This window comes from Chiroxiphia lanceolata, chromosome 2, assembly GCF_009829145.1.
Source record: "Chiroxiphia lanceolata isolate bChiLan1 chromosome 2, bChiLan1.pri, whole genome shotgun sequence".
Taxonomy (NCBI): domain Eukaryota; kingdom Metazoa; phylum Chordata; class Aves; order Passeriformes; family Pipridae; genus Chiroxiphia; species Chiroxiphia lanceolata.
Window position 1 is genome coordinate 28,887,088 of NC_045638.1, and position 13,288 is coordinate 28,900,375.

Consider the following 13,288-nt stretch of genomic DNA (forward strand, 5'->3'; position numbering starts at 1 on the left):
CAGTCAAATGCATATTCTCTACAGACTGGTGTATACACAACATGTTTTCAAAAAACAAGACTATTTTTTACATCTGCTTGCACAACCACCAACTCCTGATCTACTCATGAAACACAAGTAGCTGGTTGTCTAAATAATACCAGCATTTAAAATAAACACTATCAGTGCCAGATGCCTTATATGTATATCCTCCAAATACATGAATGACCAGCACCTTTTTAAACTGGAAAGAAATGAGGAGGGTTACATCTGTTAGTGACTGCATCTACTAAGAATTCTACAATATATATTGTAAAAATCCATATTATTTTAAGAGGAATCACATACTTCTTACATTCTTTCAGCTCTCCCCTAAAAGTCTGAGCTATTAAAAGCTATTAAAACAGCTGATGCTGATACCAAATTACTACCTAAACTCACTGTAATATGCAATTTTTTAATTCCTGGATTAAGCAGGATTTTCTATCTCGATACTTGCTGATATTGATCTAATTCGTATTTGATTATGCTGAGCTGCAAACTTCCAGGGCAACCCCTGCACGAGAAAAAGAAAAAACTGACAAAGCAGAGTGTATAAATCATGAATACGAGGCCAGGAAGCTTCCTGGCCTGGAAGGCTACAAACTCTTTGAGAGGACATGTCAATCAAACAACCTCCACCCCCTGCCCAAAAACCCACACATATCTGTTGTTCAGACTGATAATTAAGCACCAAAATAAGTGCAAGCTGTGTCCAATCACACTCTGCAAGCTGAAAGAGGCTCACAACAAAGGTACTATGCCACCAAGATAGCCCCAGGTTTTTTAAGCATTCCTATTCAAGAACCATGTGTGAAAGGTGAAGTATTCAAACTCTGGTTTATACCAATTCCCTGATTTTTCCTTTTGCATTACAGCAAGGAAATGGATCTCACAATCGTTCTTGTTCTCTTTATTTAAGGGTTTAGAAGCTGGCTATGTAAGTATATGTATAAATAAAGCCCACATAGGAGAAGCAACAAAGGTCTTGATTTATGCTTAGGACGACTCTAACCAGCTCAAAAACCCTTACAAATGTATCCTGAAATACCTGCATTACCAATTATAACTGCCAATAGACAAGCAGAAACCAAACTATATGTACCAAGGTTGTTCATAAACTCTAAGTATCTCTAGGGAAAGGTAAGGATTAGGCTTCAGCCTTAGGTAATACTTAACTAAGCATGGTTCTCAGGCCGTGGTTTGAGCATGAGATAATTATTTTGGTTTCCTTAATAGGATACTTTATTATTCAAATTATAGATTTCATTTTTAGAAACATCTTAGCATCTATAGCTAATTACTTTTCTTCAAAATTTTATAAACTAGTATTTTGTACATACATTCTAGTAATTGGTTCCATTAGAACTTCAGCCTTTTTCTTATTGACAATTTAATGTTTTGTTTGTAAAAACTACACAACAACAGTTTTTTCCATTAAATATAAAATCAGCTCAGAGTCTTTGAGGATGACCTCAGTGGTTAACAACTCATCAGCCCAAGCAGCTCCTTCCCAAATTTATTTTTCCTATTGCATCTTTATGTAAAACATTTTAATGGCAAAGACATATATGATCCACTGAATCATACCAGTTCTTCCAAACCTCAAGTCTGAGCTTTTAATTCAATACTTGTGGATTTTAGGACTGTGAAAAATGACAAAAGAAAGCATCTTAATATACTCTTTACAGTAATCTAGTAATCTGCACATGTAAATTACTGAAAATGCACACCTCCACTGCAAAAAGCCATTCACAGATGCCTTTTGGAGAAGTGAAAACCACATACTCCAATGAATTAACTGCCACAGAAGGATGTAACACTAACTCAGTATCAGAGAAACACTAGGGAGAGACAGCTGGTTACCACTCGTAGCTAAGACGACTAAGGTTAAAATAAGCAAATAAATCTCACAGTTAAACAGTTTGAGAAGACTTGCTTTGGGGTGAGATTTAACAGAAAATGGACTGTAGCAGGGGCTACAGACAGTCAGGTAAGGCAGACTTAGCCCACTGGCAATTCAAAGTTAAAGGCTGACTGCAATCCTTGTTAGAGTTCCTGTTCTGGTAAATTATTCATTCTTCCTTAGTCTGAAGAAATGCCTGAGTTGATAGGATCACTACTTCCCAAGAACACAGTTCCCCAAACTACCTGATTTTTAATTTCAAGTTAACCATCAGAAAAGCAGTTGAAGCAGTTTTTGCCTGAACCACCAGAAATTTTGCTTTAGGTTGACAAGAAGAAGAGAAACGCTAACACATCTTTGGTTCCACCACAGCACATAGCGGCTCTAGCCGCAGGCTCTGCTATTACTGCTGTTAGAAAGATAACTAGGTATTCCAAAATCTCATCATACCCAAATAAAATTTGGCAACAGCCTACCTTCTGAGGTTTTTAGCAGTGATTTTCTTCCTTTCATGTCTCATATTCATTTGATGGTGCCTTATTCTACTTATTTTAATCATGCCAATTCAGTGGCAGATTACCAATGAAAATGCAATAGAAACATTGAAGGCCCTGTAACAATAGTCAAAACAAAGATTTCCTATGGCAGCTGTCAAATTAATGACATCTCCAAAGCTATCTAAGTACAGTATCTGGGCAGAAATCCAATTATGTCAATTCTGTCTGAATACTCCAAAAGAGAGTCCTACTGGGGTTAGAAGTGGAAATAATTTTAAGTGCAGATTAGCTACATAAGCAGCTCCACCCTTGAAACCAGAACAAGGGACCAAAAACCTAAAGGCATGACATTTATCTGGACACAAGGGAGAGGAAAAAAAGAACTGTTAGACATCTGGCAAAAGGTCAAAGCCAATTACCTTGTCCAAATTTGCCCCCCAAGATAATAGCTTCTAGGTTCACTTTGACTCAAAGTAATTACAAATATTTCTGCTTACTTCTACATCCTTCACTGTCATTTTGTTTGTTTCAAAACTTCTTTTTCCCAATAAAACATTAACAGCAGTAGTATAACATGCCAACTCCTCAGAAGCATGAAATAAATTTATCTAAAATATACATAAAAGAAAATAATATTCTCCCTCATTTTGACAAAGGGTATTCAGGGCTTTTAATTCAAGAGTATATCTCACTGACTTTGCAGCTTTCCTTAAGCCATTTCAACTGCTGATTTTCCTTTCACCTTGCAAGCGTCTGTGTTAGTGCTTAATTATGTGGCAAATTCAGTTTGCTGAACCGTGCCATAGGATTCTGTTTATCTGTTGTTTTAAAACAGACAAGGATCAATGCAGAAGGGGGTTGGAAACAGTCTTTTAATTCAACTAAGAAAAAAATACAAGGATATTTTTTTTCTTTCTTTTCAGGCATATTAAAATAACTGTTCTTGAAACTACAGATGAACATAAGTTTATCTGTTTTTTAAATTAAACTACTCAAGGGACTGCTATGAAATTAAAATAAAAACTGCATATCCAAGTAACTGGAGCAATATATACTAGTAAATACATTCTACCTAGAAACATATCTCTATTATGAGTAAACCTTTAAATAAATATAAATATATTATAAATTAATGATGATGAATAATAGCAGACTGATTAGACAAAGCTTCTAATCTTGATATGTCTGCAGAATGGAGTATGCTTTCAAAAGTAAGGATATAACTTGCTTCACATATATCATAAGTGCTTCTGCTATCAGCATGATATAAAATTCAAGAGAATGTCAAGCATTCATTATGAATTAGACTATATTTAGGATTACTCCAGGTTTGTGCTTCTTTCACCAAGGCTCACATAGTTAGAGGTGGGTCTTTCCTGTTGCTGTTTGATTGGGGTTTTTTCCTGATCAGTCATTAAGGATACTCAGAAAAGTCTGAAAATAAGAACTCTTTTTGGTCAAAATGTGGTATGTTCTAGAGTGTACAACTAATTCAAAAAGAAACTTAAAAAACCCCAGATAATACACAAACGCAGGGTTGCACTCCAAAACTCAAGATATCCTTAATTCAAAATCAATGCCAATGAAGAGTAGCTAACATCTTTACCTGCTCAGGGCAGGTGAAGAATCCTCTGTAACCCTCTCTGTAAAGAATCCTCTTCAGAGGTATTCACAGAGACCCCTTTGCAAGGCAGTAGTTTTGGATATTATCGGTTTGGACCAAATTCAAATCAGTAACCCACCGTGTTTTTCTGCTGTTAAAGCATAACTTTCAATATCAAACATAATAATTTTAACTAAACTTGTTATTAATATACTTTAGTGTATTTACTTACAATGAAAATAATAGTTTATTTAAAATAGTTTCCAACTGAATCATGCAGTCAATGAGGCTGTCAGAAACATTTTGACAAAGCCTAGAAAAAAATTCTTGAGCTACAATTTTGCACTTTTTTAAAGTTTAAGGATATATACAAGGAATCTATTTGTTTTCAGTTCTTTATTATACAAGATTTCATTTTTGCATTTGCTCTCTAGAACACACTGAGCACAGTACCATGAATCCTCCTTCATGTCACACAGGCACTGCAAATCCAATTATTACTCTATTAGGTCTCATTTAAATCCCTACAGTAGGAAAATAAACTGAACAAAATGAGTATCGGCACGTTTTTCAACCATCTTTACAGTATGACATAGCTAGCAATCACAGCTTAATAAAATTTCATTTACAAGAAAGGTAGCTCTGAATTTTCTTTGTCTGCCAGGCATTTCAGAAAGACTCGGGAAATGCCTCTTCTTCCCACCATCCCTTGAAGAAGCCAGTTGGCCATTGCTATTTCATGCTTCTCAAACACCAGTGCCTTCTTCTTGTGGCACAGAAGTGTTCCTGTCTCAATGCTCAAAACATATGTAAACCCTACTAATAACCACCAAGCAAATTCAACATTTACTCCAATGGTGTCCCAGTTGTTGTTTTCTTGTTTGTTAGGTGCTGTTTTCTTTTGTTTGTTGTTTTCCAAAGATTTCCTGGGTAAGGAATCCTTCGACACAGGGTGACACCAGGTTGGAAAGCAGTGAGGGGAGATCAAAACAAAAACCCCACCAATCTGAAGGATACTGAAAAAATGATGGTATTTTTAAAAACAAGCTCTTATCCTATCTGGATGTAAAAAACTATCATTGCTAAACATTGCAAAGTAAATTTGCACAACTTTCAGAAGCTCTGAATGCTTCGCCACTTCAGTGCACTTAAGTTATGGATACATAATAATCATGTGTCCCTCTACCTTCATTACAGTCTTTACAAATCTCATCCCACTACCCAAAAACTGATGTTTATAGATGTCCAGGTCTGTCCTTCATTATGGGAATAGATAACCCAAAGAAAACAAATAAAAAAATTCCTCATTTGTAGTTAGCACTCGTCACAGTCAAAGCTCTCATTGAAGGATACGCAAAAGCCTTGCTGAATAGCTCTTTCTTAATAGCTGACCTGACTGAATCATCTTCCTCATTCAGGCTAGAAATCAAAATGTCATGATGACATTTAAACCCATGATCTGTTGTTAAAAAACAAAAGCCAGAAAAACATATGCTGTCCACTTTCAAACATACTCCCCAAACACTGTTTCTAGGATAGATAGGTTCAAAGTGTCAAGAACAGACTTCTAAATATTTCAGTCATTTCATTAAGCAATTTTAGTTACAATTTTATTAAATTTTGTCCTTTACACGCCTACCGACAACCTGAGAAACAGGTAAGTTCCAGGCTGAGGGAGAGAGGATACTGATGGAGGAAAGGAGGGCAATTAAGCAATTCCAAGGTTCATACTCCAATTCCACAATCAAAATCGGACAACCTAGGTGAGAGCATTGTCTGCATGGAGGAGATCATAAAGACAACAACAGTGATGGTTGGTTTTTTTCTTTCTGCTAGAAAAGGAAACGAAAGAGGGAGGCATTTTCCCATGCATATTACTCACATGGGCTTTTCTAGTGTATTTCCATAAGGTTTTTTCTGCACGCTCTTTAAAATGCCTTTAAGGACCTTAAGGAACAGAAATCTCACTAACAGAAACATGAAGATACCAGCTTCATGATCCAAATGTCTTTGCCTAGAAATGAAGCTAAGAGTATCATCTCTGAGTTTTTTAAAACTAATAAAGATCTGAAAATTGTACTTCTAAATCATGGTTAACTTTAAAGGAGGTGGAATAATATCTCCTTTCTGCAGCATTTTAATTAGATTTGTTTTCTTTGTAATCTAACATTCCTTTCAATAGGCTACGATGGCAAATATGGGTCCTTAAGAAGAACACATCCTCTAGGGTAGTTACACCTCTCAAACTGCAAAAGAGCACAAACATCCCACATTGCTTGAGAACCCAAAGTCTATTGCCATGAAGTCTAAGAGTAACAACCTCAGAAACTCAGTCAATTGCTAAAGCATACACACAATTTTTTTTCAAACAAATCAGTTATAGCAACCTTTCATTTAGATCACAGATGCCACGAGTGCTTTCTTCTTGAGAAATATAAAGTAACAGTTCCCGGTAAAATTAAGTGTTTTCAAAAATAGAACCTATATACAGACTATGAACATAGCAAGTGCTTAAATTATAGCTACTGTATTTTTAGAAGCACTAGGTACCTTAAGAAAGCAGTACAACAAGCTTCACAGTCTTAGCACATTTGACATATGGTGGAAAAAAAACCCCCATCACTCCAGGAAGACATCCTGTGCGAACAGGATTCAAAATTCTGGTGTCGGTCCAACAGTTAGAAGAAAACATACCCCAGTGAAACAATGTCAAGGACAAAAAGCCTGATGCATCATCTAGTACTGGTTCTGTCCCCATAAATGGGGCGTACCACTCATTTCTTTGCCAAAAAAAATTATTCTCACCTTATGCTTTATTAACTTGTAGTAACTACATGTGCAAACTTAGTTGTTCAACTAGAATTACCCTTATGCTTCCTGCTGATGACAGGCCTTAATGAGCTCAGGCAAGGTCAATCAATATTCAGCATCCCAAAATATACCTGAAACAAAGCAACTCAGGCCTGTTTATTTTTCTTAACGACATTTTACTGTCTCGCTTTTTGAAATGCAAAGGTAAGAAAGGACAGAAAAACCCCACCCTCCAGAGTACACACCCACCGAAATTCCTATCACGTGTTTTTACACTTATTGCTGATCAGTAACAAAGTTTTAAACAAGATAGTGTCACACTTACAAACTGAAAGAATAAATGTTACACACTTTGTTTCAGCTTTGCCACCTAAAAAAACTGACTGGCTTCACCAGAGAAACATGACTCCCCTTTTCTGCAGAATACAACGTGATGAGAGCTTCAAATTAGCACACCGGGCCTGAGAACCAAACTCAAAGCTGTCACAGAGAAAAAACGCCTCCTGTTTCAATAAAGCTTCAGATTCTTGAAGGAAGAATCACCTCAAAGGAGGAACAAAGTATTGTTTCTTTGTCCAGCTTTCAATGTACCCACAGGCAAAAACCCTTCTCTTTCCTATCAATGCTCTCCTTGGAGTAGAGAGGAAGGAAGACTGTCTGGACCTGCTACTTGAAGACAACTTACGCAGGCAATCAGAAGAGTAGGTAATCCCAACACAAACACCAGCTTTAAAAAGTCACTGGCACATGTTAGTCAAGTTTATGATGTCAAATTAAAGAATAAGCCATCAGACTAATACACACGCATCCACAAACTTTGAAAGACATCTTGTATACCTATACAAAAGCTTTACTGAAAAATGGAATGAGATCCTCAAAAATCAATCACAAGACTTCTGTGATTCTCAGCAGGGCAGGATTTCCCCCACAGCTCCAATGACTGAGTCAGGCTAATTACCACCAAATGTTATGAAACAATTCTTCACTAAAAAAGAACCAACCCAAAACAAAAAAATCCAACCACATGCATCTATCATTTCAAAGAAAACTTGCAGAACTAGAAGTATGTGTAAATTGATGGCCTAAGGGCAGCAAGAGTTCTGCTTCAGGTCTACAGAGCTTCTCCAAACAGTACCAACATGTAAATGAGAGTACAGATCTACCAGGGATATATTTTGATTGCTAGACCATGCTATCACATCTTCATTAGTGTCATTACCTGCAATATCTAGCTTAAAGCTTTGATGGACATGCAATCACAACTTAATTTCATTTCAGAGGGATCTGCCACATTGCTCCTTGCTGGTGTCTTCAAAGCGAGAGCTTGGATAGCAGATGTAGTCTTTTAGAAAGGGTCTGGTAAAGACTCCACGCCTTGTGTACAATAGAGATTGGGAGACTGGTGTGACAACTCACATGAGAAGGTTGAGCAGTCAAAAGCAGAGAAAGAAACAGGACAAGAACAGCTGAAACATAAAACTAACAAAACTGAAACCGATGCAGAAAGTTTTTAAGCAATTAGCAATTCTCTGCACAGACAGGGAAGGAAAAATACACACAGAAGAGCTATGCAGAGTTTAGTTTTCTCAAGCTGATGACAAACAACCATCAATTATTACAGTATTCAGAACAATTTGGCAGAAGATAAGGGTTAGGTAGCAATAGCTTCGGTGCAGACATTGCTTTTGATACATTGAAATTTCAGAGATAATACATTCAAGAAAATTTATACATAATAAAGGAAACACAGTCCATCTACACTGAGTTTTACACTAGAAGATCTCAGATTTTAGCTAGGGTTTTGCCTTTGACAGCTTAAACTGTAATCCTGAAAGATAAAATACTAATGAATTAGAGCCAGTCTATGAAGAAAGAGGACTAACAAATAAAATGTAGTAATACTCCTCTTAAACCATTTCAAAATCAGTTTCTATATGGATGGCAATTTGAGAAATGTATTACCATTCTGACATAGAACCTTATGCTTTGAGATTGTTTTGTGTGTAAAGCAGGTAAAGCTAAAAACTCTAAAATGTCTTTTTATTTTATTCCTACCAAAACACACAGAAATTGCATTTCAGAAGTGCCAAATTCCTGATCTCTAATAAACATTACACTGAATACATGCTTAATGTTACATACAGTGTTACAGAATTTCAAAAGCAAAGAACAATGACTTATTATTATTGTGGAGTGTTTTATTTATACTCCGGAACTCTTAAAGTGGAAAACATATATGAACTCAGGTTTTATATAAAAAAAGTTTGCTGACATTATTTTGAAAGAATCCTTTGTCTCAGAAAGAATAAGGTCATTTGGAAATATTTCACGCACCAAGAAAAAAATCCAAAACCAACATTCAGAAAGAAAGGATATAGTTTTCACCTCCTTCAAAACTCCATGAATTTTCCAACAACTGCCCACTGTCCCCCACAAAAGGACATGCTATCAGCATCACAAAGCTCCCATCCTGTATCCATTCATGTCCCTGGCCATGTCCTTTCACCAAAGAGCTGCCCCATGGCCTGGAGCAGGGTGGTACACACACAGATCCCAAGTGCAGCTCCTGGCCCTCCTGCCTGCTACTTGCAAGAAGCAGAGTTCCTGCTCCTTGACTCTCACAAGAAGATTCATCCTTGTCAAACTAATTTATCAATTAACACAGACCTAATGTATCAGTATTTTTCAGTAAGAAGGAAAACATTTTTCCACCAGAAGGCTATGTGAGAACATCAGAAATGTTGGTAATTATAAACACAGGTAAAAACTGCTGCTTTACATCACTGAAGACCACTCCATCGCCATCACATTTTTGTTACAAGTGGAGTACACAACATATGCTTTCATTCAAGGTCAGAAATGGCAATTAACTGGCACACAGCAAGTTAAATTGAACCATGGAGATGATCTAACAAGGAAGAAACTCAGAATCTTATCAAAAGCCTTAGGGTTTCATACAAGAGCATAAAGGCTGTGGGTTGGAAGTGGTTATGAACAATTACTGTATCCAGGTACAACACTTTTTAAAAGAAAAAACTGGGGAAATGATTTAGTAGAGTAATATGATTTCCCCTGTGAACACTCTCTTATTGCTACATGAAGACAGAATTAATTTTAACAAATTCTACCAGCAAAGCAAATACTGTGGCAAAATACTAATCATTCAAAATACCTCACAAGTAGGTTTCCCCCCCTCTTTCTATGTAAAGAAAATTTCAAAATTAATTGTCTTTGATTCTGGAGAAAATTCACAGAATTTGTGTAAGCTTACATGAACACAACTGATCGTAATAAGGAACTACCTTATTAGTCTGCCCTCTGCAAGAAGGAGATGCTTTTTCTAACTAAAACCTGACACAATTTCCCCAAACATCTTTTCTGCATTTAAAAAGTTTTCATAAAGTCTCCAGGATTAAAAATAACCCTGGTACAAATACCTTCAGTAATGCTTCCTCAGCTTTTACTAACCAACAGAAGCTTAAGAAATCTACTCGAAGTACAATCAATACAGAACCTTTTAAGGAGACACAGCATACATATAAAAAACCAGTTAAACAATATGTAAGAATTAAGTTCAGGCATTAGTCTGAAAGAGAGGTTTAGGCACAAAAAGGGTTGGAAATGAAGAACTGAAAATGATAACAGTTGCCAGTAGCAAAAGGATGCTCAGTATTTCTTACCAAAGGATACTCTAATTAAACCTACGTCCTGAGGACCTTGCTGCCATCGTTCAAGCTCGCTTGGCCCCGGCAGATGAACCTTAGGATTAAAGGGTGGGTCCAGTTTCGCGCACACTGCGTCTCACCTAAAAAATCCACTGCGCAGGCTCGAAGGTTTTACTCACATTTGTAAAGCCCTGTAGCAACAGGCGAGGGTCAAAATGGCAGGTGAAAGGTGCTGGAACATCAGAACCATGCTTGATAATCAGAACCAGTGCTTGATACTGCAGATAGTGGACGTCCTGAGCGTCGCTCTGCCCTAATCGCGCTTGTAACAAATGTGGGTAGAGCCCTTCCCAAATCTTCATTCACGAAGACTAGCCATGAATTTCTTATCATCTCCCAGAATAAGCTGACAGTCCAGCTGAAATTAGTGCATATTTTGAAACATAAATTACACCTACACCTTGCTGCATTAGGATGGTGGCTCAGAAGTAAGCACAAAACCCCTCCAGCAGAATGTACTTCAAAGCCTCCCCCCTTCTCTGCCTACAGAGCTCGGCAATAGATAAAATTGAGAATGTGGTTTTCATTCATTTCTTCCAGGCACTCTAAAATTCACACATGCACCTCAGAGTGGCTTGAAATCTGGCATACCATATGGCAGTACACTTGTCATTTCCAGAAATATGTTGAATATGGGTTCCAGAGATATAAAACCCTAATAAAAAATAAAGAAAAACAAAACAAAACCAAAACTCCTGAAGCCAACAAATTCTCCTCAAACACCACTAGCTTTATACTGCGCACAACTGGAGAGCCTGGGCTTTGATCAGGCTTCAAAGAACCTCTTCATTTGCCCCAGAAAATAAATCTGACGCATTTGCTTGTGGAGGTTTATTTCCCTACTGTTTTGCAACTCTGTAAAGTTATTTACACTTGCCTTAAGTGAGACTGAAGTAGAAATGATACATCAACATCAATAGTAGAATTTTACAAACGCGTTGCACTTGGAGCACAAAGTGCATGATTTACAAGCTGCAAAACAGCAAAGAATCAGGATCAAGAGTTTTATGGCTATTCCAGTGTGAACCAACTGAAGAGGAAATAATTACTTATTCCCATTCCTGCATACAAAATTTAATGGTGCACATGATGAAGTAACATTCAAAAAAATAACAGAAGAATTAGCAAACAGATTTCTTTTAAACCTGAAAAATAAATAAGGCTCTCCTGCTGGTTGAAATAATCACGGTCTCTCTAAGCTCAGCAAATTAGAGTGAAATTTAAAAAAAAATTGGCGGAGTTGAACTAAACATCTTGCTGTTGCCAAAATGAGTGAGTCCTGTGCCGTAGGTAGAGAGCAACTAATTCATCCTTCTACGATAGTTTTTACTTTCCAGAGATGTCTATTTTCCACTATTTGCAATCTGAGATGAATTGATCTTTCTTTTCTAAGACAGAAAACTCGGATTAGCAAGCTGAAATCAAACAACATTACATGACCAGAATGAATTTCCTCCTTTCTTTTTTCTTTCAAGGATGGAATCCCAGATTGTGTTATTTTCTGACTTAGATACAGAGAAACATTTACTTTTTTTGCTGGTACACTCAGCTTTACCTTATTCTTGAAACTAAGTTATCTTAACACACACCTTCTTACCCCCAGGATGAAAACTAACAGCAAGTAGCAAATGTTGAGAAGACCTGCTTTGCGCATGATACTGTGTTTTTAAACACACACAGAAATCAGGAAAATGATCTTACTCAATAGGGGTGGATCCTATAGTCTCTAACAAACTTCCCACGTGCATATTCCATAGCGAAATTTGTTTAGGAGACAGTGTACATACACTATTCATCCAGAATGGGGTTGTGACTTGGAAAAGATGGCAAGGAAGTACAGAGGATTCTGCAATCAGATCTTCTGCAATCCAGACCTTCTGCAAAATTTCTAGGTATAAGGAAGAAAATCAAGAACATTTCCACCCTGAGAGAGAATACTTGCAAGCACCTAAAACAATTCAACTGGGATATGTCACATAGCACAAACACTGTTCCACTATACTAATAAATCATGTTCATCCAAGACCAGGATCCATTCAGCTGCTCCAGCTGATGAGTGTTTCAGCCATGCAGAGACAAGACTACCACATACCTGCCACTCACATCTCCTAACGATGACAGTGTATCTGCTCATTCCTGCTAGAGGCAGTGGGCTTTGAGAAAGCCAGGGCTTTTTCCCCAGGCGTAACAAGCACAGAGCTGTCAGCCGCTGGTGTAGCTATCTAGGGAAGCTATTCCTAGAAAAGCGAGAAAAATGTGTGGGCTGAGCTGAAAAGACAGCGGAGAAATTAAAGCAAGCAGAAGAGTCCTCTGTAATACAAGAGGTGGAGGAAATCCCCATGTCTGCTAAGATTTAAGTTGACGAGCAGATCTCTTCCCCTACCCCCCGCAGCCAGTAAGCAGGTTTTTCAGGTATACTGACTGAGCTCGCAGGTAGGATCAAACGCAGCTTCCACATGCTACAGTAAAAATTTACTGTGCCTAGGAGACAAGTAAAGTATGCTAAATTTCCTGAACATTTTAATATTCATGGCAAGGCAGAATAAAGCCAAATAAAAGCCCTAGAAAGTCTACACTTTAAAGAACTTCCTATATATTTTGCAGATAGCACTGAAACCACGTGCTGATGCTACCAGAACAGTTTGAGAACTACCCAAATCTGTGTTTGGCAGGTCCAGATCTACTGTAAAGGAAGGAAAATCTGACATGGGAAGCCTAAAAAAGATAA

At 37.3% G+C, this 13,288-nt stretch overlaps 1 protein-coding gene across 3 annotated transcripts in view; it reads right to left on the reverse strand.

The window, feature by feature from the left end:
- The window catches only part of NCK2 (NCK adaptor protein 2), an 85,634-nt gene that overhangs the window by 58,519 nt on the left and 13,827 nt on the right, over positions 1-13,288 (reverse strand). Inside the window, exon 1 of one of the 3 annotated variants that reach the window (XM_032679936.1) lies at positions 12,653-12,766. The exons of 1 other annotated variant lie outside the window; for it this stretch is intronic. The gene's annotated coding sequence lies outside the window, so the exon portion shown is untranslated. Of the gene's footprint in view, positions 1-12,652; positions 12,767-13,288 lie in introns of those variants that run through there. One more of the 3 variants, XM_032679934.1, reaches the window with a different exon arrangement.